Source organism: Canis aureus, chromosome 5, assembly GCF_053574225.1.
Source record: "Canis aureus isolate CA01 chromosome 5, VMU_Caureus_v.1.0, whole genome shotgun sequence".
In the NCBI taxonomy this organism is placed as follows: Eukaryota; Metazoa; Chordata; class Mammalia; order Carnivora; family Canidae; genus Canis; species Canis aureus.
In genome coordinates, this window is record NC_135615.1 from 40,274,934 (window position 1) to 40,298,909 (window position 23,976).

Below are 23,976 nucleotides of genomic sequence, written 5' to 3' on the forward strand. Positions count from 1 at the left end.
GTAAAGTTAGAAAGAAATCACTCTGTTCAGGATTTATTTTGCTATATCCATGCAGATAACCACTTGTGCAGTGAGGATGAAAAAAATAAAACCAGTACTGGGATCCTGGGTCAGGAGGCAAGAATGAAAGTGTTATCACTAAATGCTCTCAGCTGATACTTTATCTTTCATTTTTCTTGAAACAGTGATTCCTGAGTGCCAGGCCGGTGCAAGGCCCCGAGAAGACAAAGCTGAATTGCATGTTTTGTTCATTTTTTTAAAAAAATTTTTTCTGATGGTCAGTTTTATTGGCATAATTACTATATAGCCAAAACAATAAATTTAGGTGTAAGATATCAAAGTGAATGAAAATAAAGTATTTTTACCTTTTTTTTTTTCTTTTCCTGAAGAAGGATTTTCAAAGCTGAATTATTTCCTCTGTTCTCTCTTCATTTCATGTATAGCCATGGGCAAGAAACTCCCAATAAAGCATTTCTATTCCCACAACAGGTTGTAACTTCCTCTGGCATGGCATAAAACTTCATTTCATGTGCAACAGCCAACACTGTTTTCCAAAGCTCAAGCTAATTATAGGAGATTTATCTGTGTGGAAACACAGGGATTAAGCAAGCAGGAAAAAGAGGGAAAATTTATTTAGTGGCTGTGTTTAACAAAGGATAATGAAAACAGGGTTACACAAAACAAAATCTTCCCTGAAATAAATACCTAACCAGTGAAGGGAGTCATGAGCATTCTGTGGCTGCTTTTATCCTGGCCTGACAGAAACTGCCACCAGTAATACAGAAATACAAAACAGACATTTCTGCCTTAAGCGAGTACTGGAACCTCCATTAACCTTACCTCTTTGACATACTTGTTACTGAGCTTACTGGTTTGTATTTTTGAATTATTCCTTAAAATTGCAGCAAAAATACCTTATCATTGCATTATACTAATTTGCATGGAAAACATATTATTAAAAAGAATACTTTAACCTGCAAATAATTACTTATAATTAATTGTTTTGTCTTTAAGCCTTAATTCTATTTGTCCAGCTCCCCCCACCCCAAGAATTAGTTGTTTTCCTCTCATTACCTAAGTGCATGTTATATCCTACTCCGATTTTCATATTACACAATTACTTCATTTGAGGAGAAAAAGAGAATGTATTTTATTTCCCTTAATACAATGTTTTAATTTCCTCAATTTGCAGCCTTAATATTTATATTTTTCTTCACAGGCTTGTTTGTAATATTTATTAGCTATGATGACCCTAATCTTTCAAACATGAGAAGAAAATCTTAAAAGTGCTACATCATAGACATCTATTATTTATTTAGATGGCAAGCCTTTTATAAGAAACCAGGATAAAAAATGTCTGTTACTCGTTCAGGTTGAGGCAGATTTAACAAATTTTTGGTATTTAATTAGTGCCAACCTTTTCATCTTTATTTACCATTCTTCTCCTGGAACAGCCAGTTCTTCAAAGTGAAAACATTCCTTCCACTTTGAAAAGTAGCTCCACAGCAGATTTCAGCATCATCTGAGGTGGATCCTTGGTCTCCTGAGGTCTGCTTAGAAGTTAGGCTTAAATGAAAACATACAGACTCCAGAGAAGTACTCTTCCCTTCTAAGGCAACAGTACCAATCGCTAGTAATGGTGCACTTGAAACACAATTTTGCCTTTGAGGTCTGAAGACGTGGGGTAGGTTCCTGGCCCCATGGACTAGGGTGTGTTCCAAGTCACTTGCCTCTGTGGCTTCCTGTAACTCTCCTCAGTAGCCTCTCCCTACAGTTTCCTTATCTATAAAATAGAAAGAAAAACATATCTAAGAGGTAAATTGTTCACACTAAATGAGATAGGGGAGAATGTGAAGAGAAGAATGCAGTAAGAATGCAAAATATATTTCTATGTGACTGAATGATAAAAATGGACTAAACACATGTTCATTGAAATCTTTTAGTGTTGAATGGTGGGATTACCAACAGCCCTGGGTTAAGACTCTCCAAACACAGAGGTGCCCAGAGAGTAGCATCTGACTGGAAGAACAGGACATGGTTGTGAGTTGCATTTGCAATATGAACAGTTTTTACTTGTAAAGTTTCTGGAAAGCATACCTCTGAGAACTTCCGGATATACTCCCCACTGTCTTCCACTTTGCTGCGCCTTCAAGGCTGAGGCTGCTCTGTGTAGATGGCATTCTGACAGCGGTGAACCCTGGCAGTATGTTGGTGGGAAAGGGAAGAGTGACCTAAGATATTCTCCTCCTTCCCTTCTTGCAGAGCCCCTCTCCTTGGTTCACCTCTTGACCAAAGTAAGAACTCCTGAGAGGCAACTTCTCCCAACTCTTGCTCTTGGTTTGGGCTCCATTATACTTCCTCTTGTTCCTTCAGGACTAGAAGTGCTTGCCTATGTTGCCAACACCAAGATTCTGCACTAGCGTGTGTAATTTTCTTATACTCTGCCAATAGGTATTGCCTTAGATTCCTCAAATTACCCACTTGTGCTTTAGGGGATTTCTGTTTTTGTTTTTGTATTATGCTGCCTAGACAGGGAGGATAAATGCAGGTTGTTGGAGAGGGGAATTTGATGTTGTGAACTCAGTCCAGACCCAGTTGGCTTATATGTTTTTCTCCTTGAACATTTCCTTTTGGGGAAAAGACAAACATACAAATAAATATTTCCAAAAGATGTTGAAAGACTCCAAAGTTGAGGCTGCACAGAGACCCTAGGAGGCCCTAACTCTCCAGTGTAAGCAATGGCAGTGATAATGATGACTTTTGTATCCCTGCCTTGAGGTCAGACCTTTGCACTATGACTACAGCCCCCAATCACTCTCTTGGCTGCCTGTCTAATAAAAACCACTCTCCTATTTGCATCTTGCAGTGATGTTTCTCACTGTACTCGGTATAAAATAGTATCTCCTTGTCATGATAAATATGGTATTCTCCTACGTTTGGCCTTAGCTCACTGCCCTGGTCTTACCTTGGACCCTACCTGTATTTAGCTATTCGGCAACACAAAGTACTAGTGATTTTCAGGAATGCTTTTTGCTGAGTATCACCTGTATGTTTTTGCTGCTTCTATTTCTTCTCTCTGGAATTGGATGCTAGCCTGTCTGATGAATTTTTCTTCACCATCTTATCATAACTCACAAGATATCTACTTCAGGAAGACTTTTCTGAAAATTTCTCCCACAACCCCCATAACTCACCTCACATAAATGTCCCTCTACTATGATCTATAATACTCCATGTACATTTTATTCTTTGTATCTGACACACTGTGTAGTATTTATCCTTTTAGGTCTGTCTTAAACTGCAAGTCAATGAGCATGATATATTCAGGCATTATCAAGACCTATATCATTAATTAGTCTTTAATTGAATCAACTGATTAATTGAAATTTTTAATGAACCACTTTCTTATAGGTAATAGATGAAATAACTGTTTGATCAACTTAATTGATTGAATTTTGTTCCTTAACCCTCTAATTGCACCAAACACAAAATACTCAGCCTAAGTATAGGACAAAAAGTCAGGTACCAAAGTAGAAAGCATCACTCTACAGTTCTATTGTGAATCATGGAGGTGAGTTTTTTTATGTTTTTTAGTCCATATTCAGCCTCTACTTCGTTTATCATGAGAAACTTGGGCCAGACACATGTTATTTCATAGGGCATAGGCCTTAGAAACTGACTCTAGAAGCTCATGCCCTTGCTCCATCATTTATTAGCTGTAGGATATTAGTTGGATTACTGAATCTCTACGTTTATTTCTGAATTGATTAATTTGGAATTACATTAGTATCTACCTCTTAATTTTGCCTTGAGAATAGCATCATGTAAATTGGTGGTGTGAAAATTTAAAACCCACGTGGAAATAAGTAACATAGGATTACCAATCCATATAAATATCCATGAGTGAATTTTACATGGGCTAAAGACTTACGAATGAAAACCAAACTTTAATATTTTTAGAAAAAATATAGAACACAATTTTTATGATCTTTAGACAGGAAATTAAGATACAATGAGTGCAAAGCATAAAGTAAATATTTGTAAACTTGGGTGGTGTTTAAAAAATTTATTTAAAAGGGCAAAAAAGGGGCACCTGAGTCGCTCAATGATTGAGTGTCTGCTTTTGGCTCAGGGCATGATCTCAGGGTCCTGGGATCGAGTCCTGCATTGATCTCCTCACAGGAAGCCTGCTTCTCCCTCTGCCTATGTCTCTGCTTCTCTGTCTCTGTCTCTGTCTCTCATGAATAAATAAATAAAATATTTTTTTAAAAAACAAAAAAAATTCTCATGGGAACAGATGTTAATAATACAAGTAACTAGTAAAATATCAACATCTAGAATAAAAACAATTCCAAAAAAAAGTTCCAACATGCTAATAAGAAAAAGTGAGAGCTTAATTACAAGAATGACAGATAAAAGAACAGAAGTGTAGAGGAGAAAAAACTCTACTACAAAAGAGACATGAAAAAATGTACTCCATCTCACTAGTAACAAGTGAAATGGCATTTAAACACAATTTAATTTTAATGCATATCCATCAGATTTGCAAAAATGTTGACTTTTGATAATGTCAGTTGTTGAAGAGTATGTGGAAAAAGAGAAACACATATATAAGAGTATATACTTTGGAGAACAATTTGGGAATACTTCATAAAGCTGAAGAAGTAAAACATTTGGCGGTAACTAATACGGTTGAGAATGTCTGTTGCTTACATAACAGTTCAGTTCCTAGGTGTGTGTTCTATAGAACATTCCACATTTACACACGGGCATTGTATAATATATAGATAATATATAGAAAAACATTATATGTAGTAGTAAGGAAAGAAAAACCTCAGCAGGGAAAAATATGGTTAAATAAACTTTGGTATTTTATCAAAATTAAATAATATACAATAGTGAAATTAAAGAAATTAAAGCTACAAATATCATAATATATACTTGAGTGAAAAAAATTCTAACTCAGAGTACAAATGCCATAGATGGAAATTAGTATATACTAAACATTGTTCTATATTGTCCAGAATTAACACATATAGTCAAAGTATAAACAAATGGATATATCAATGATTGAATTCTGAATATTTGTTCACAGTATTAGTTATTTGAGACAATGGGATGAAGACAAGGAAGTGTATTCCTAGGATTTTCAGCAGATATTTATTTTCTTGTCAATATGTTTTTTCTTGATGTGGATATGAATATGATCTTATAGTTAAAATAAATATAATGACTTCTTAAGAGATTTAGTGAGAATAACATGGACTGTACATGTCATATAGTTAGCATAGTGTTGGACACATATAGAGTAGACATTCAGGAAGTTTTAGGTCTCTTCGTTTCCGTGTTTATCTAAAGGTAGGAATCACTTTCTCCTGTATTCTCATCTCTGCTTTGATAACTAGGGAGCATGCAGAGAATGTATGGGCTGTACCACAGAGCCTGGATTCAAATTTCTTTTTTTTAAATTTAAATTAAATTATCCAATACGTAGTACATCATTAGTTTCAGATATATTTTTCAATAATTCATCAGTTGTGTGTAATAACACCCAGTGTTCATCCCAAATTTATGATGTCATTCAGAATTGATTTGTCATCTAGGGTCACTTATTTAAACTCTTTGAGTCTTCATTTTCTCCATTTAAACAGCAAAGAGAGAAACTGTGTTTATAATGCAAATTTAGTTTTGCATTAATGTAAGACACATATAACTTTTAGTATAAACTCTGGCCTAAAATAAGAGTTCATTAATATGTCTGTTACTGTTACTAGATGGCCAAAAATCACATTACTGGTTAAGCCTACAAATATGAACAGCTATTTTTTATGAGTATTCATTTTATCATGCACTCTGTAAAATTATGTTTTTAGATGGTATCTCATTTAATGCTCAAAAATTAGATACGTTCCTTGTCCAATTTACAGATGCAGAAATAGAGGCCTAGACCCTAAATGAACCTAGAGATAAAGTGAAAGAATCCAGATAAAAATCCACCTCTATTTGACTTCAAAGCCCAGTATATTAGTCATAAGTTCTCTTGTCTGCTAGTTTTATGCTTTTTTTTTTTGGATGTCGTCTTGCTGCCTCACAGATATATAGTAATGGTGTGAAAATAAAGAGTTGGCTCTATTAACTGATCAATGAAGTCATTGTTCTGTAAAAGAAGTGGTGCCTTCATTTATTTCCCCTTTCTGTGGGTGAATGCTCATTTTGTTCTAAATTAGTGCTACATAGAGATGATTACTAATGGAGTCGTTGTCCACTGGAGTTTGAATCAACCAGTCAGTTCCAGCAGCGCTTTTACACAGAGGTCTCTTTGGAACAAAAGTCTGATGGAATTCCATTTAAAAAGTGCAGGTTATTTGGAGAATTAAATGTGTTGCACATGATCCAACTGGCAATTTGTTTGGATTTAACCATTTTTAAATACATATATATCAAATACTGTTTGAGGTTTGTGTAGATAACTCAGTGAAGGAAAAAAGATCAGTGAAGCCAGTTGCTTGGCATTGTGTCAGTAAATGATCTACTACTTTTTTAAATTTTAAACTAAAGTTTGTTCCATATAGGCAATATTTTTACCTTATGAAAAGATCACCTTACACACTTTGGAAAATGGAACACAATTTTGCAGGAGAGATGTGTGTGTTTGTGTGTTTGAGGGAGGGAGTATGGTGACTCTGTTCATTCAGAATTGCTACATTCAGCATTTCCAAAGTCATATTTCATCAAAGTTTATAGAGACACTTGAAGCCACTGTCTGCAGACTATCAATCTCCCATCACCCCAAATCACACAGGTTCTATATCAGAAAAAGCAAAACCATTCTATATTTGGTTGCTTAAATCTCCTTTAAAATTCTCTAGATCAGAATTAAATAATGCCATAAATATTAATAGAAAGAGACTGTGTACATTAATAATATTTTCATTTTAGTGTACAAAGGACTAATATACAGTCCATTGTAACTTTGAGCTTAGAGCAAGGTGACTAGTCATGTCCACATTATTGCCAGTCTTTGTAATGTTCTTCATCTGGTAGGCTTCACCAGGGTGTGTTCCCTTGGATGTTCAAAGATAGGTCATTTCACAGCATTCTCTTGATTTTTTTCTTTACCTTTGGCTCAAACACGTGAAATTGTTGTAGTCATCAATACCAATTTTATACTTGGAGCCTTTCACTAATGATGCATGCCAATGGTATTAGTGCATTTCTGCCAGCACATAAATCCACACCCCATCTCTGCACCATGTGGAAGTTTAAACATTTCATGACATGATACATTGCCACGTATCTTACTTATCTTCTTATATTTATACTGTCATAGTCTCTGAATAATATGTTTTTATTCTATCCACAGGTATAAATCTTTGAGAATATGTATTTTTAATGGTGTTCTTCTTAGAAGCATTTTAGTTATACAACATGGTATCACTGAATTTATGAATTAAGAGCCCAATAGATAGTTGGTTATGTAGAATTTATGAGCTCTTTGTTGGACTTTAATTTGAATGAAGCTGACTCCACAAGTCTCATCAATTTTCAAAGAGCTCTTACTGATTTTCTTATGAACAGATTTTGACAACTTCATTGTTGTTGTTGTTGTTCGTTGTGCTTAATAATGAGAATTTTACATAGAGACACCATATGAATCATTTATTTGAAAACCTATTATCTTCCAGCCTATTGGCTAAGAGATACAGTGAAAAACAAGATATAGCCCTTGCAGTTGTGGAATTTAAATATTTGTGGAGAAAGAGGACATCTGACAAACAATGACATTTTTTCCTTAGCTCCTATAAAAGAAGCAGTGAGCCCATTGCTTTCTGAACAGGAAAGTATACTTCCTTTAAAGATATGAATCTAGATTTAGCTTTCAGTGTTCAAAAAAAAAAAAAAAGATGATAAGCCTTACATTTTCATAGCTGGTTAGCTTCATAAAGTCCTAATTGAGAAGGACCAGACTGCTTGTTGTCCATGGTCCTGAACGCATCTAATGTGACAGAATTGATGGGAACATGGCTATTTATTTGACTGCTGAACTAAATTTAATAAAATTTTAGAGTAATTAAATGGATGCCAAAAAATGTATGAGCAAATATAGCATAGTCACAGCTCTCAAAAAAGATTCAGTAGGTACAAAAACTTCCCTTCGTCATTACTATATTAATTTTTCAATTTTTAAAATATTTTTATTTATTTATTTATGATAGTCACACAGAGAGAGAGAGAGGGAGAGAGAAAGAGGCAGAGACACAGGCAGAGGGAGAAGCAGGCTCCATGCACCGGGAGCCCGACGTGGGATTTGATCCTGGGTCTCCAGGATCGCGCCCTGGGCCAAAGGCAGGCACCAAACCACTGCGCCACCCAGGGATCCCTAATTTTTCAATTTTTTTAGTTGTAACCCAAGTATGTGCTACTTTAGTAGTTGAAGTGAAGAATAAAAATAGCTATTGGTGATAGGAAAGGGCCATACTAAATAATTTTCCTCAGCTAGCATTTTTGGTGTAAGTGTATTTTTTTCTATAAGTAGTAAAGAGATATAGATGGATGAATGATCTCATGATAGGTAAGTTTACTTTCTTAACTGGTCAAGTGCAGTAGTATTGGATACCTATGTTACTTGAGGATTTTATGGTTAGCTAGGCTGTAACTTCAGTGGTGAGAATTTTGTTTACTGCTGTGGAATCAAGTATTAAATATATTATGAATCTGGACTGTAATATGATTTGAGAGTGACACTTTATAAATCTAACTTTTAAATTGTCATTTTCAATCCAGTCATTATTTTATATATGATACATCAGAAGAGTTATTAAGGTAGCCAAAACTTCTATAAAAACACATAAAATGAAACAGGTAATAATGTTGAGAAAATGAATGGAAATGCAGGTACAGGATAAAATATTTACATTGGAGATAAGGTCCAGCAGTCCCTGGATCATGAAACTTTGACATGAGCTTTAAAATATTAATAGGGACAATTTTAAGATTTGTCTAAAAGGAGACATATTACAGGACTACATTAGATATTAATTTCTTGAATATTTGTATATTTCTGATAGAAGATGAATATTGATGAAACATTCAAGTAAATACTGATGCAAGACAAAGTCAAAACATGCTTCCCTTATATTAGCACAATATAAGCAATGTGTGAATGGCTTATTCATTGGGAGATAATAGTTTCAATGTAGAAATTTGAAAGGATAATCTCTATTCATTGTGTTCATTGTTACTTGATGACAACAAAAAGCATCTCAGAGAATATTAACACTCTTCATTCCAACTTTAGGGCCACAAATCCACAACCCAATGATTACTGTACTCATAGTTATTTATCTCAATGAATAAAAGTTAGTTTAATCATCTGTATGAGGAAAGATGTACATTGTGCCTTTTTTAAATAGGAAACAGAGAAAACTGGAATGGCATTTTCTCATCCTTTCTGTTCTGTTTTCTAGTGATGATAAAAATCCTTTCTTTTTTCCATTCATGCTTTAAGCATAAATTCCTCTAAGTCACTGGATTGGCATAAAAGAGAATTTAGGCCAACAGTGTTCTCTCTCAAGTGTATTTTGTGGGATTTTATGCCCCAGATTCTTCAACAGTGCCCCCTCAATCTAAATCATTAACATTTTATTCATAAAAATTTCACTTTCCAGAGATATAAATACATTAAGGTTTATTATATAAATTGGAAACCATCAAAATGATCAATGTTGATTTTCAACTCCATAGATAATGCTTTAAAACATATGGCATAATATATGTGAAAAATTTCTCAATTTACTTTTTCACTTTTTATATAATGATAGTTCTTAATTTTATTAAGAATCTTGCATAGCTAGTTAATTGCTGTAGAATATTCTATTATGTGTATGTGTCATAATTTATCTAACTAGTATCCCATTCCTGGGCTTATTTTCCAAAAAATTTTTGCCATAAATCATCCTGCAGTGAAACAAGGCACATAGTAAGTGTACATTTTCATTCCTTCTCTGAATTCATTTTTCTCCCTCCCCGATACTATAGAAATCTGAAAGACAACACTATGGAAGGATGAAATGCTCAGTCTCAATATAATAGAATTAAATTTTTGATTTCTTTCTCATGTTTATCCAAATATAATTACATCTTTTCTTGTAACAAGAAAATGTATTTTTACAGCCATTCATTCATTCAAAACATTATTTCGTGCTTTTTGTTGTTGTTATAGCCACTTTTTTAGGCACCTGGGATATATCAATGAACAAAAAGCATAGAAAAGTTCTTGCTATCACGGAAGTCTTTTTTTTTTTTTTTCAGAGACTCATGCTTCACATAGTTTCCAGATTGCTAAATATGATATGTGACCACCCTAGCTTATATCATGTATTTGCATCAGGAGATGGTAAAATTCTGTTGCATTATGCTACAGGTACTGAGGAAATCTTCCTTGGCAGGTCATCCAACTCTTGGGAAGGTACAATAGCATATTAAAGTTTTCACATACTGCATGCTTTATAAGTACTGCATCCCAGGAACGTAACTAAATATAGCTTCATATTCTATAAGCAGGATGCCAGTGGGAATTTGCCTTCAAATGTAAGAATTTGAGCTGCACTATTTTATACTGAGCCCGATGCTTTATATAAATGGATTTGTATCTGGGAATGGCCATGTATCACAAATTTAGATTATAAAACCAATGGAAAAAATAATCTGTAAAGGTAAATCCTGTTTCTTAGTGCTAGTTCCTAACTGCAAAATCAGTATTGTTGCATTTGTTAATTTTTTTCCCATAATCCTAAACATGCAAAATAATTGTAATGATTGAGTAATGTTTTGCAGATATTCTCTTTAGATTCATTAGGTGCCATTTCAAATCCTGGATGACATAATATTTTTGTCATAAGATAAGACAAAATCAGAAGCTTATTGATTCAGGAATGGCGATGTGTTAATTGTAGTAGCAAATACAATCTTTAGGTATTTATTTGTTACCTGAGTACTACACGACTAGGAAGATACACAGAGATACTGGTTCCTTCCATCAAGAAAAATTACAGTGAATTGGCAAGATATAACAAATATAATAATTTTACTTATATATATAATTTAATAAGTATTTAAAAATAATTGATCTAAAAATTTCAGAATTGGTATAGTAAGTGGTTTATAGAGTACACACCAACAGATTTTCAATTACTAAGGAGATAAATCATGATCAGATTGGCTCACAGGCCAAGGAAATCGAAAGATATATCCACCTCCAAGTACGAATGAACCCTGAAGTTCAATTAAGACCTTCAAGGAAAAAAAAAAAAAAAAAGACCTTCAAGAACCTGTGATTTTCCATTTTTTTACTCTTTTTTCTCCCATTTTTGAGTTCAGCTTCAGGCAAGCTCTTTCCACACTGGTAAAGGGCTACCAGTAGCTTATATACCACCACATTTGGGCTAAACACCAATTAGCAACTCCAGAAGAAAGATAGCTCCTCTTTCCCAGTAGTTTCATCAAAACTCTTGGGATTGCATTTATTGTCCCATCTTGGATGCTTTGTTTAATCTTGATTCAGTTAATATGTTTGATTTGCTAGATTTGGATCAGAAGTCAGTCATGATAACTAAAGGATTAATCACTCTCATGTGAACCATCCCTTTGGATGTTGGGAAGGGGATAGTCCCTATGCAACAGATGACCCTTAACACAAGTAAGGGGAAATGAATATTGAGAAGGGAAATACAGAAGCCTACTACTATATTTTATCTAATTTAATCCTTGAAAACATGCTCTGAGCTAGCAATTATTTTCTCCATTTAGATAGAAACTGAAAACCAAAGGTGGTAAACAACTTTAGAGCCATAATTCCATAAGTGGTGAGTATGAATCTGAAGTTCTGTCTGACTTCCAAGCCTATACCTTAAATGTTACATGACACGGCTTCCATTATATTTTTACTTATTTTTCAAATAGATCTTCTTTTAGCATAGAATTAGGTTCACAGCAAAATTGAGTAGGAAAGCACAGAGATTTTATTTAAATTTTTTATTTAAATTCGATTTAATTAATATATACTGTATTATTAGTTTGAGGTAGAATTTGGTGATTCATCAGTTGCATATAACACTCAGTGTTACTTCAAGTGTCCTCCTTAATTCCCATCACCCAGTTACTCACCCCTCATGCATCCCTCAGTTTGTTCCCTATAGTTAAGAGTTTCTTATGGTTTGCCTCCCTTTCTGTTTTTCTCTTATCTTAGTTTTCCTTCCCTTCCTCTATGTTCATTTTGTTTCTTAAATTCCACACATGAGTAGAATTATATGGTATTTATCTTTCTCTGACTTATTTCACTTAGCATAATCCCTATAGTTCCATCCATGTCCTTGCAAATGGCAAGATGTCATTCTTTATGACAGCTGAGTAATATTCCACTATACATATGTGTGGTATACACCCATGCACACACACACATACATACCACTTCCTTATCCGTTCAACTGTTGATGGATATCTGGGTTCTTTCCACAGTTTGGCATGATTGGTAATGCTGCTATAAATATCAGGATGCATGTGCCCCTTCAAATCTGTATTTTTGTATCCTTTCAGTAAATACCTAGTAGTGCAATTGCTGGGTCTTTTTGAGGAACCTCCGTACTGTTCTCCAGAGTGGCTGCACCTCTTGCATTCCCATCAACAGTGTGAGAGGCTTCTCCTTTCTCTGAATATTCACCAACACCTGTTGTTTCCTGAGTTGTTAATTTTACCCATTCTGACTGGTGTGAAGTGATATCTCATTGTAGTTTTGATTTGTATTTCCCTGATGGCAAGTGATATGGATCATTTTTTCATATGTCTTTTGGCCATTTGTATGTCTCCTTTGGAGAAATGTCTGTTTGTGTCCTCTGCCTATTTCTTGACTGGGTTTTTTTGTTTTGTTTTGTTTTTTGGGTGTTGAGTTTGATTAGTCATGTATAGATCTTGGAGACTAGCCCTGTATTTGATAAGACATTTGCAAATATCTTCTCCCATTCTGCAGGTTGCCTTTTAGTTTTGTTGACTGTTTCCTTTGCTGTGCAAAAGCTTTTTATACTAATGAAGCCCCAATAGTTCATCTTTGCTTTGTTTTTCTTGCCTTTGGAGATGTGTCTCGCAAGAAGTTGCTGTGGCTGAGGTCAAAGAGGTGGCTGCCTGGTTTCTCCTTTAGGATTTTGATGGATTTTTGACTCACTTTTAGGTCTTTCATCCATTTTGAGCTTAATTTTGTGTATAGTATAAGAAAGTAGTCCAGTTTGATTCTTCTGCATGTGGCTGTCCTAACATCATTTGTTGAAGAGACTGTCCTATTCCCATTGGATATTCTTTCCTGCTTTGTCAAAGATTAGTTGACCATAGAGTTGAAAGTCCATTTGTAAATTCTCTATTCTGTTTCATTGATCTGTGTGTCTGTTTTTGTGCCAGTACCATACTGCCTTAATGATTACAGCTTTGTAATACAGCTTAAAGTCTAGAATTGTGATGCCTATAGCTTTGGTTTTCTTTTTCAACACTCCTTTGGCTATTCGGAGTTACTTCTGGTTTCATAAAAATTATATGATTATTTGTTCTAGCTCTGTGAAAAATGTTAATGGTATTTTGATAAAGATTACAATGAATGTGTAAATCGCTTTGGGTAGCATAGACATTTTTATAATATTTGTTCTTCCATTCCATGAGCATGGAATGTTTTTCCATTTCTTTGTGTCTCCCTTAAAACTATAGTGTTCTATAGTTTTCAGAGTACATATCCTTTAACTATTTGGTTAGGTTTATTCCTAAGTATCTTACAGTTTTTGGTGCAGTTGTAAATGCAATTGGTTCCTTGATTTCTCTTTCTTATGCCTCATTGTTAGTGTGTAGAAATGCAGCTGACTTTTGTGCATTATTTTATGTCCTGCCACTTTGCTGATTTCCTATATCGGTTGTAGTAATTTTCTGCTGACGTCTTTTGCATTTTCTACATAGAGTATCATGTCATCTACAAATAATAAAAGTTTGACTTCTTTGCCAATTTGGATGCCTTTGATTTCTTTTTATTGTTTTACTGGTGAGGCTAGAACTTCAAGTACTATATTGAACAAGAGTGGGGAGAGTGGACATCCTTATTATATTCCAGTACAGAGATTTTTATGTATACTCCCTGCCCCTACATGTGCACAGACTCCCCTATTTCCATTATCAACCTCCTCTAGTAGAGTGATACATTTGTTCAGTTGATGAACCTACACTGACACATTATTATTATCATCGCATTACACATTAATACCATCCCAAGTCCATTGTTTACATTAGGATTCATTTTTTATTTGGTAGTTTTGACAAATGTATAAATGAAATATATACACCATTATAGCATCATATAGAGCACTTTCACTGTCCTAAAAAATTATCTCTGCTCCATCTCTTTAATCCTTCTTCCTCTAACCCTTGGCAACTGCTGATTTTCCACCATCTCCATAGTTTTTTCTTGTCCAGTTGTCAGATAGTTGGAATCATACAGTATGTCACCATTTTGGATTGCCTTCTTTTATTGATTAATATGCATTGCAGTTTTCTTCATGTCTTTTTATGGCTTAACAGCCCATTCATTTTTAATACTGAATAACACTCCATTGTCTGGATATACCATAGCTTACTTATACATTCACTTACTAAGTTGACTGAATTCTAAATTTTAGCAATTATGAATAAAGCTGCTGTATGCCTCCCATGCAGATTTTGGAGTGGACATAAATGTTCAGCTCCTTGGGGTGAATACCAAGGAGTATGATTGCCAAATGGTATGGTAAATGTATGTTTAGTTTTGTGAGAAACTACCAAACTGCCTTCCAAAGTGGCTGTGCCATTTTGCATCGCAGCCAGCACTGAAGGGTATCCCTATTATTCCACATCTTTGTCAGCATTTAGTGCTGTTAGCATTTTGGATTTTCACCATTCTAATAGGTGTGTAGTGGCATCTACAATATCAGAAAGATTCTGTTGTTATAACATTATCAGAACGGTTGTTACACCACCATCAAAGGTTCAAGTCAGAGTACCTTTTCTCTATACTTTATTCTGCTCATTTTACCCTGCTTTAGGATTTTTCAGTTTTTGTTTAGAATTTTTATCTCCTGCAGTAAAATACAAGGCAATAACATTGCAGTATCAAGTAGCTTATCTTCTTGTTTTTGTTCTCAAAGAGAGTTCCTTGACTGTGAATATCCTGAACATGGAAATTTTGCTTTGTTTGACTCTGCATTCATGCTTCATATATTGCCTACCATATGGTGGGCATTCCTCATTATGATTAGGAAAAATAAAACATTTCTGATCCCATGAGAGTAAAGGTCAAAATGTATTTCAAACCTGCACATCACTCACAGATCTGCCTTTGTTTCAGTATGTCTTTGGTCAAGAGGCTGATTTGTTGGAAACTTAATTCCCTTTTCTATAAAAGTAGGATAATAATATCTACTTTTGAGAATTATTTCATAGAAATTGAGATGATGTATGTAAAGAGGTCTTTCTAACACAGAGAAAGTATGCAATAAATGACAACTATTATTAACGCAAATTGTTCCATAGCCCTTGAAATAGTGATACAAAAAATATTTATATATTCCACAAAAACTTCAATAAAATTGGTGATTTAGTCCTGCAGAAACGTAAGCATGCAACATACCCCTGTCGGTGTGTTTGAATGTTAAAGTCCACAAAATGTCTACAATTCAGTCGATCTGAATCTATAACACAAACTAATTTGATAAGGGTGAAATCCTGAATCTATTTTGTGAATAATTCTTATCTGCTAGTTAGTCTGTGAAAAAAAGTTTCCTTAATTAAAAACTTTGTATTTGAGATGCCTGGGTGGCTCAGTGGTTGAATGTCTGCCTTCAGCTCAGGGCATGATCCCGGAATTCAGGATCGAGTCCCATATCGGGCTCCTTGCATGGAGCCTGCTTCTCCCTCTGCCTGTGTCTCTGCCTCTCTCTCTGTATGTCTCTCATGAATGAATGAATGAATGAATGAATGAATGAATAAATAAATAAATAAATAAATAATATTTAAAAAAAAAAACTTTATATTGTGGAGGCGGAGAAAATTAAGGCCATTCCACTTTAAGTTCAGCGTTAGCACAAGTACTGCCATCCCAGGCCCCTGTGAATAAGAGCTGAACTTTACATTACTTCAGTTACAGGAAAAAAAAAAAAAAACAAAAACCCAGCTTACAGCTTAATATCCTAGAAAGCCCATATTAGAATAAAAGCAGCCCGGGATCCCTGGGTGGCGCAGCGGTTTGGCGCCTGCCTTTGGCCCAGGGCGCGATCCTGGAGACCCGGGATCGAATCCCACGTCGGGCTCCCGGTGCATGGAGCCTGCTTCTCCCTCTGCCTGTGTCTCTGCCTCTCTCTCTCTGTGACTATCATAAATAAATAAAAATTAAAAAAATAAAAATAAAAGCAGCCCAAGCCAAGGGCAGGAAGCCCCATATTAGAATAAGAACAGAGCTCAATGCCCTTTAAAGCTCCATATCAAAATGTAAACAGAACCTGAGAAATTCCCTCCCCCAAGATCCCCTAGACCAGCCCTTAAAACTAAGCTAAAACCCACCTCGGGGTCCAAGTCCCTGCTCCGCTGTGTCGGGTGTACTTGGACCCAAGCTCGAGCTTGTAAATAAACCCTCGTGTGTTTGCATCAGTGTCGGCTCCTTGGTGGTTTCTCGGATTCGCAATCTTGGGCACAACAATATTTTAAAACTCATAGCTTTGTATATTCTTAAAATTCTCAGTTACATCAAGAAAGGTTGTTTGGTTTTGTAAATCAGCTTTCATTATTATTATTAATGTCTTCCTTCTCAAAAATATTCCTCTATCATGTATTACCATAAGATTATTTAAAATGGGGCGGCCAGGATCCCTGGGTGGCGCAGGGGTTTAGCGCCGCCTTGCCTTCAGCCCAGGGTGTGATCCTGGAAACCCTGGATCGAGTCCCACGTCGGGCTTCCTGCACAGAGCCTGATTTTCCCTCTGTCTGTGTCTCTGCCTCTCTCTCTCTCTCCCTCTCTCTCCCTCTCTCTGAATAAATAAATAAATAAATCTTTAAAAAAAAAAAGATTATTTAAAATGTTGCTAAATTACTATAGTTATTAATTTTGTCAAAATTCTATTCAAGTATTAAGTTAGTTGGGAGATTTTCAATTACATTTGACAGAAACCTAATTGAAATTGACTTGAGGGGGAAGGGAAGGAGGGAGGCAGGAAGAGAGAGAAGAGAGAAAAGGAGAGAGATTTATTGGTTTATGTAATTGCAAAGTTCAAGCCTTTTAGAAAAGCTAGATCAAGGGATACAATCACTGCCATCTCTTAATCTCAGGTTTTTTTTCTTTCATATTGTCTTAGTCTCAGGCTGTCTATCCCTTCAGGATGATAAAATGTGTAGCATCATCTCCAGGTTTCCATTCTAACTGTGAAGTAACCCCAGTGGAAGTGGGTGTCACTTAAATTTCCATTAGGAGTCCTAGGATAACATTGGCCTACCTTGATTGCATGCCTTCCCTGTAGTTAGTCAGGTAGCCTAGGGTAGATAAAGCATTCAGATAGGCCACCCCCAGATTGTTTTCCTCTTCCAGGAGTAGTAGATAGAGTTAGCCTGAACTGAACCACATGGACTCAGAATGGAGAAGTGGTGGTCCTCAAACTTGTAATCTGAGTGCTCTTACTTCAAGAAAAAAAACTGGGTGTTGGATTGGCAAAATATATAGAATGGCTGTCGTACACTTTCTTAAATTTTTCTCTCTACCTCTGCGTAACAAAGAAAAATATAATAGTGTTTTGATATGATAATGGTAGGTAGACTAGAAATCTTAATCATTTTATGCTATGATCCAAAATCAGATGCTTTCATAATATGCTTATATTTCCATTACCCTAAAACCTAGAAAGAAACTGAAAGCAAGAATCTTGTGTTCAAAAATTCAAATTCAAATGCCACTGTAAAATAACTTGAAAGGAAAAAGTCACGTTTTTATGACTTAATGACAAATACCCTTAGACAATAAATGCATACCAAATTACTATGTATAATTGATCATCAATTCTATGTCTTTTGGAAAGGGGTCAGGTTGGTGACATTCTCCACTGAGATAAGACCTTTTCCTGACATAAGGCCAACTAAACTCCCCCAAAACCATGTAGTTCTACAACAGATGACAGGAGGTCATGAGCTTTGAAACATTAAAACAGATTTATTTAATGTGTAACATGAAGAGGGCTAGAAGTGACAAATGGTAGGAAGATTTTTATATTCTGTTCACCTAAAAAGAATGTAGCCTGTGATAGATTTTTCTCCTTTTTAGTAGGAGGCAAGAGACTTTGAAGTTACTGTCAGGCCACAGACTACCCAGGGAGTTTATCTCTGGCCCAAAACTCTCCTGTGTAGCATGGACACATGGGCAGTGTGGGTGACTCAAGATCACAGAATACAGATATTAATAAATAATAAAAGATAAAGTTAGATCAAGGCTACTCACAGAGCTATAGTTCAACAGATTTAACCAGGCAGAGAAAGAATGTATTTTTAGTTTCAGAGCTAATTCATATATTTTTTAACAACAGCTGTAGTGTAGAGACATGACTGTGAATCAAAGTGGCTTCTAATACAAAGAACGGCAGGACCAGGGCTATACAGAGAAGAATTAAACTGTCGTGATGGAAGATAAATAAGGAAGATCTGTACCAATCTCCATGTGCTAGAAAAGAGAGGAGTTTTATCTCTTCTCCTTACTCCCAACAATTAATATCTAAACTTAGCTTTTGCTAAGTTCAAGCTCACACAAGAAATTCATCTTTCATGGACATGGTCTTTAGGAATTCATGATAGCACTGTATCCTCAAGTTTGAAAAAGATAAAAGGTAGGCATATATGCAGTTATTTTCAAAATTTTTAATGCAACAGAAAGTAATTTTCTGATAAAATATAACCAGAACCCCTGCATACAAATTAGATAAAACAACAAGCACTTTGAATGAAGATATCATTGTATTTAGTGCCAGACTATTTGGATTTGAATCTAGACTGTGGCTCCCGATAGCTGTGTAAATGGGACAGACCACCTGTCCCTCACAACATCCATTTCTTCTGTGGTACAAGTGGTGATCTTAGTGTACTTACCTATTGCAAGGTTGGTACATTGAAAAACAAATTAGGGACTGCATCTGACAGCATCCAAAAGACGTCTGCTATAGACTTAGAGGAAATTATTAAGTCTTATAAAAGAGGATTAATTAATCCAAAATTAATTAAAATATTGGATGGCCCCATTTAATTCTTGGAAAAGTTGGTTTTGATCATGGAAGAAGATAATCTCAAAATTCTGGAGGGAAGCAAATAAGAAATAAAGATATGGGGCCAACTAGGTAAGAGAAGATTCTAAAGGCTTTCATGATAAGAATAAAAAAGACATCAGTTTTAATCATTAAGGAGAATGTTTGGACCATTTGACAACTAATAGGTATATGAAATGTCAATGTGGCTGAGACTTTAAACTTTCATTCAGATGCTTAGAGTATCAAAAATAATGTGTGTGTATGTGTGTATGTATATACACACACAGAGATTATAAACTGTTGATACTGTAAGGAAAAACAAAATAATATGCTTGGAAATCCTAAATATATACTCTAATTAATAGTCTCACAAAGATGAGCCAAGACTTTTTCAGTTGCAAGTGACAAAAGCCTAACTCATACCTCTATGCAGAAAGATATAAAGAGACAGAGGTGATTGAACTAATGGACATTTTGACAGGGAAATCAAGGAGGTAGTTCTGGCTTCAGGCAATGCAGGATATGGAGTTAAATTGATGCCATCAGGCTCCCCTTCACTCCCTCTCTGCTCCCCCTTTAGGCTATTCCATTCTTTGTTTTTTTCCCCTTCAAATTTATATTTGAATTCCAATTACTTACCATTCAGTGTAATATTAGTTTCACAGGTAGGATTTAGTGATTCATCACTTACATATAACACCCTGTGATCATCACAAGTGCCCTCCTTCATCCCCATCACCTATCTAGTTCATCCCCCACCCACATCTCTCCATCAACCTCAGTTTGTTCTCTATCATTAAGAATCTGTTTCCCATGAACAAGGGGTAGTGGAAAGGGAGGTGGGCGGGCGGTTGGGGTGACTGGGTGACGGGCACTGAGGGGGCACTTAATGGGATGAGCACTGGGTGATATGCTATATGTTGGCAAATTGAACTCCAATAATAAAAAAAGAATGTTTCCCAGTTTGCATCTCTCCACCCCTCCATGTTTTGTTTCTTAAACTCCACATATAAGTGAAATCATATAGTATTTGTCTTTCTCCAGCTGACTTATTTTGTTTAGCATAATGCTCTCTAGCTTCACCATGTAGCAGCAAATGGCAAGATTTCATTATTTTTTATGGCTGAATAATATTTCACTGTGTAGGGCAGCCTGGGTGCCTCAGTGGTTTAGCACCGCCTTCAGCCCAGGGCCTGACCTGGAGACCCAGGATCAAGTCCCACATCAGGCTCCCTGCATGGAGCCGGCTTCTCCCTCTGCCTGTGTCTCTGCCTCTCTCTCTCTCTCTCTCTCATGAATAAATAAGTAAAACCTTTAAAAATGTATTTCATTGTGTATTCTTTATCTATTCATCAGTTGATGGACATTTGGGCTCTTTCCATAGTTTGGCTATTGTTGATAATGTTGCTATAAACACAGGGCTGCATGTATTCCTTTCAATTGGTATTTTTGTATCCTTTGGGTAAATAACTAGTAGTGAAATTGCTGGATCATAGAATATTTTTAACTTTTTGAGGAACCTCCATGCTGTTTTTCAGAGTGGCTGCACCAGTTTGCATTCCCACCAACAGTGTAGGAGGGCTCCCCTTTACACATCCTCATCAACACCTGTTTCCTGTATTGTCGATTTTCACCATTCTGACTAGAGTGTGGTGATAGCCCATTGTAGTTTTGATTTGTATTTCTCTGATGATCAGTGATGTTAGACAATTTTTATGTGTCTCTTGACCATCTATGTCTTCTTTGGAAAAATGTCTATTCCTGTGTTTTGCCCATTTTTTAACTGGATTATTTGTGAGTTTTTTTGGTATTAAATTTGATAACTCCTTTACAGAATTTGGGTACTGACCCTTTATCAGCTATGTCAATTACAAATATCTTCTCCCATTCTGCAGATTGCTTTTTAGTTTTGTTGATTATTTCCTTCACTGTGAAGAAGCTTCTTATTTTGATGAAGTACCAATAGTTTACTTTTGTTTTTATTTCCCTTGCCTCGGGAGACATATCTAGTAAGAAGTTGCTATGGCTGATGTCAAAGAGGTTACCACCTATGTTCTCCTCTAGGATTTTGATGGTTTCCTATTTCACATTTAGGTCTTTCATCCATTTTGGGCTTATTTTTGTGTATAGTGTAAGGAAGTGGTCCCATTTCATTCTTTTGCATGTTGCTGTCCAGTTTTCCTGGCACCATTTGTTGAAGAGACTGTCTTTTTTCTATTGGATATTCTTATTTCCTTTGTTAAAGATTAGTTAACCATAGATTTGTGGATCCATTTCTAGTTACTCTATTTTTTAGATCTCTTCTCACCATTGCATAGACATTGGAAGCTGTTTCAGATATATCTTCTTACATGTCATAATTTCCAAATCCCTCTTCTCAGTGAATGCATAAAGTATTCTAAAAGGAACACCGACTGGTCCTACTTGGAGCACTTCTTCTTTTTTGGTAACTGTTCTGGACTGAGTACTATAATTGACCCATCTGGATTGGAAATCCATCCCTGTGGCTGAAAACTAGAACCCTGAATTGATACCCTTATCAGTAGCACATGGAATGGAGGAGGAGACCTAAAAGGAAGGGACACAAAGGCTATTAAAAATATATAAGAGTACTTGATGTCCACTAAAGTTTCTTTAACCTATTTATAATGGATATGTTTTTTTGTTTTGTTGTGTTTTAAGATTTTATTTATTTATTCATGAGGGACACAGGCAGAGGGAAAAGCAGGCTCCTTGCAGGGAGTCTGATGTGGGACTCAATCCCAGGACTCCAGGATCATGCCCTGAGCCAAAGGCAGACACTCAACCTCTGAGCCATCCAGGTGTCCCCAGATATGTTTTTTTAGTCATAAATATTGAGATAGAGAAAACAACATCCCTTCATTGAAGATACAATTAATTTTCATTCCTTAGGTTGGCCACTTGAAGTGTAATATTCTAGTTGGAATGTCTGAGTATACTGATAGCAGCCCATGAATGACAAGATGTGAGCTTCTGCTGGGACTTTGTAAGGAGGTCAAGGCTGAAACAAACTTATGGTTTTCAAGTTAGGAAAATCAAACAATTTCTTTGACCCAGAAAGGGATTCACGGAGAGAACTAAAGTATCAACTCCTTCTGCGTTGTGTAGCAGAGCTCTGACCCTGCCCTGAATAGCAGGACTTTGCACACCGGGAATGTAGTGGCTCCCCCCATAATAGAAAGAGCCCATGGTAAGACATTAGCACAGTCTAAAGTAACCTTTAAAACAGATTTAAAACAAACAAATGTGTTCAGACCTTAAGAGGACTATCCTCTTGAAAGTTGAATGCATATGAAAAATATGAAGAAACAGTTCTTATTTTGATAATAAAAAACAAAAAGTGACTCCAGATAGATGTCAAAAAGCCAATTTATTAGACTACAGTGCAGTCATGCAAATGAAATCAACCAAAAAAAAAATTAAAACCCTGGTAGCCCTGTAGATCTAGGTAGCAGGAAGGAATAAACCATTTCTTCAGGAAACTGCTGCTGGGGTAGATCACCCTTAATCAGTGTTTGTGCTCCTGAGTTTATATATGTCAGGAAACAGTAGAGCCTAATGCTAGAGTATGCTTTCGCAGAAGACACATCAGAATTTGAATTCTGTGTCCTCACTTAACTTTGGCTCCTTGGAATATTTGTTTCATTTGTAAGATTGAGATGACAATAGCATCCAGTTTATGGAGTTGTTGGGCGACCCCATAGGGCTTAGATCGATGCCAGTGCACACTAACAAATATTAAGTAGTATTATTATATGATTTGGAGTTCTAGAAGGTAAAGTCCACGTGATGAAGCATGGTGTCTTGAATAGTGAAACCATCAAGAGTGCCCTGAAAGAGGAGAAAAAAAATCACAAAAGATTATTAAAGTACATGAGAGTAGAAAGGATAATGGAAGCTGGGAGGTAAAGCATAGCAATGTCCACTAGAGTAACCAATCCAGGAAATTTACAAATCCCTCTGAGTTCCTCACTATTTTATCAGATGTACATGATGTCAGGGTAGATACTGGACTTCCCAAAGGCAAGAACTGAAGTTTGGTGACATGTTGGCAGGGGTACACTGATATGGAGAAGGTCATCCTGGTATTCACGTCTACAAAAAGAATCAGTTTCAAACTGTAACTATGGACTGCAGAACAAACTCAGCCTTTGGCTAGTTTTTGTATGGCCTCTAAACTAAGAATGGTTTTTACATTTTAAAAGACTTGTTTTAAAAAAGAGACAGAAGAGAATGGAAGAAAAACCATATGTGGCCTGAAAGCTTAAAATATTTATCTAGCTATCTATACAATAAGTTTACCAACTCCTATACTAAATTGTGTTTCTAGAATGTGAATCTGAATTCAGACAGACATGGCCTCTGCCACTTACTAGCTCTGTGACCCTAAGACTCCATTTTCTCATCTGTAGTATAAAGTAATAATAACTCTAATGACTGATGTGAAAGCAAAATGGCATGCTACACAAAGCTCTCAGAGTGGCTACTCATAAGAAGAGCAAAGTAAATAGCTATTTTTCCTTTTGTTTTGGATTCATGAGGTCTATTATACTTTCTATGCTCATACACAAAAATCTGGGACACAAGGAAGGCAATTCATGTTCAGATTAGTACGTGAATCAAA

At 35.7% G+C, this 23,976-nt stretch overlaps 1 long non-coding RNA gene across 1 annotated transcript in view; it reads right to left on the reverse strand.

Annotated features, from left to right (window-relative positions):
* Positions 1 to 22,743: 22,743 nt before the first annotated feature.
* The window catches only part of LOC144313403 (uncharacterized), a 43,781-nt gene continuing 42,548 nt past the window's right edge, over positions 22,744 to 23,976 (reverse strand). The window contains exon 6 of the long non-coding RNA XR_013379062.1: positions 22,744 to 23,183. This is a non-coding gene — a long non-coding RNA (uncharacterized LOC144313403). The remainder of the gene's footprint in view (positions 23,184 to 23,976) is intronic.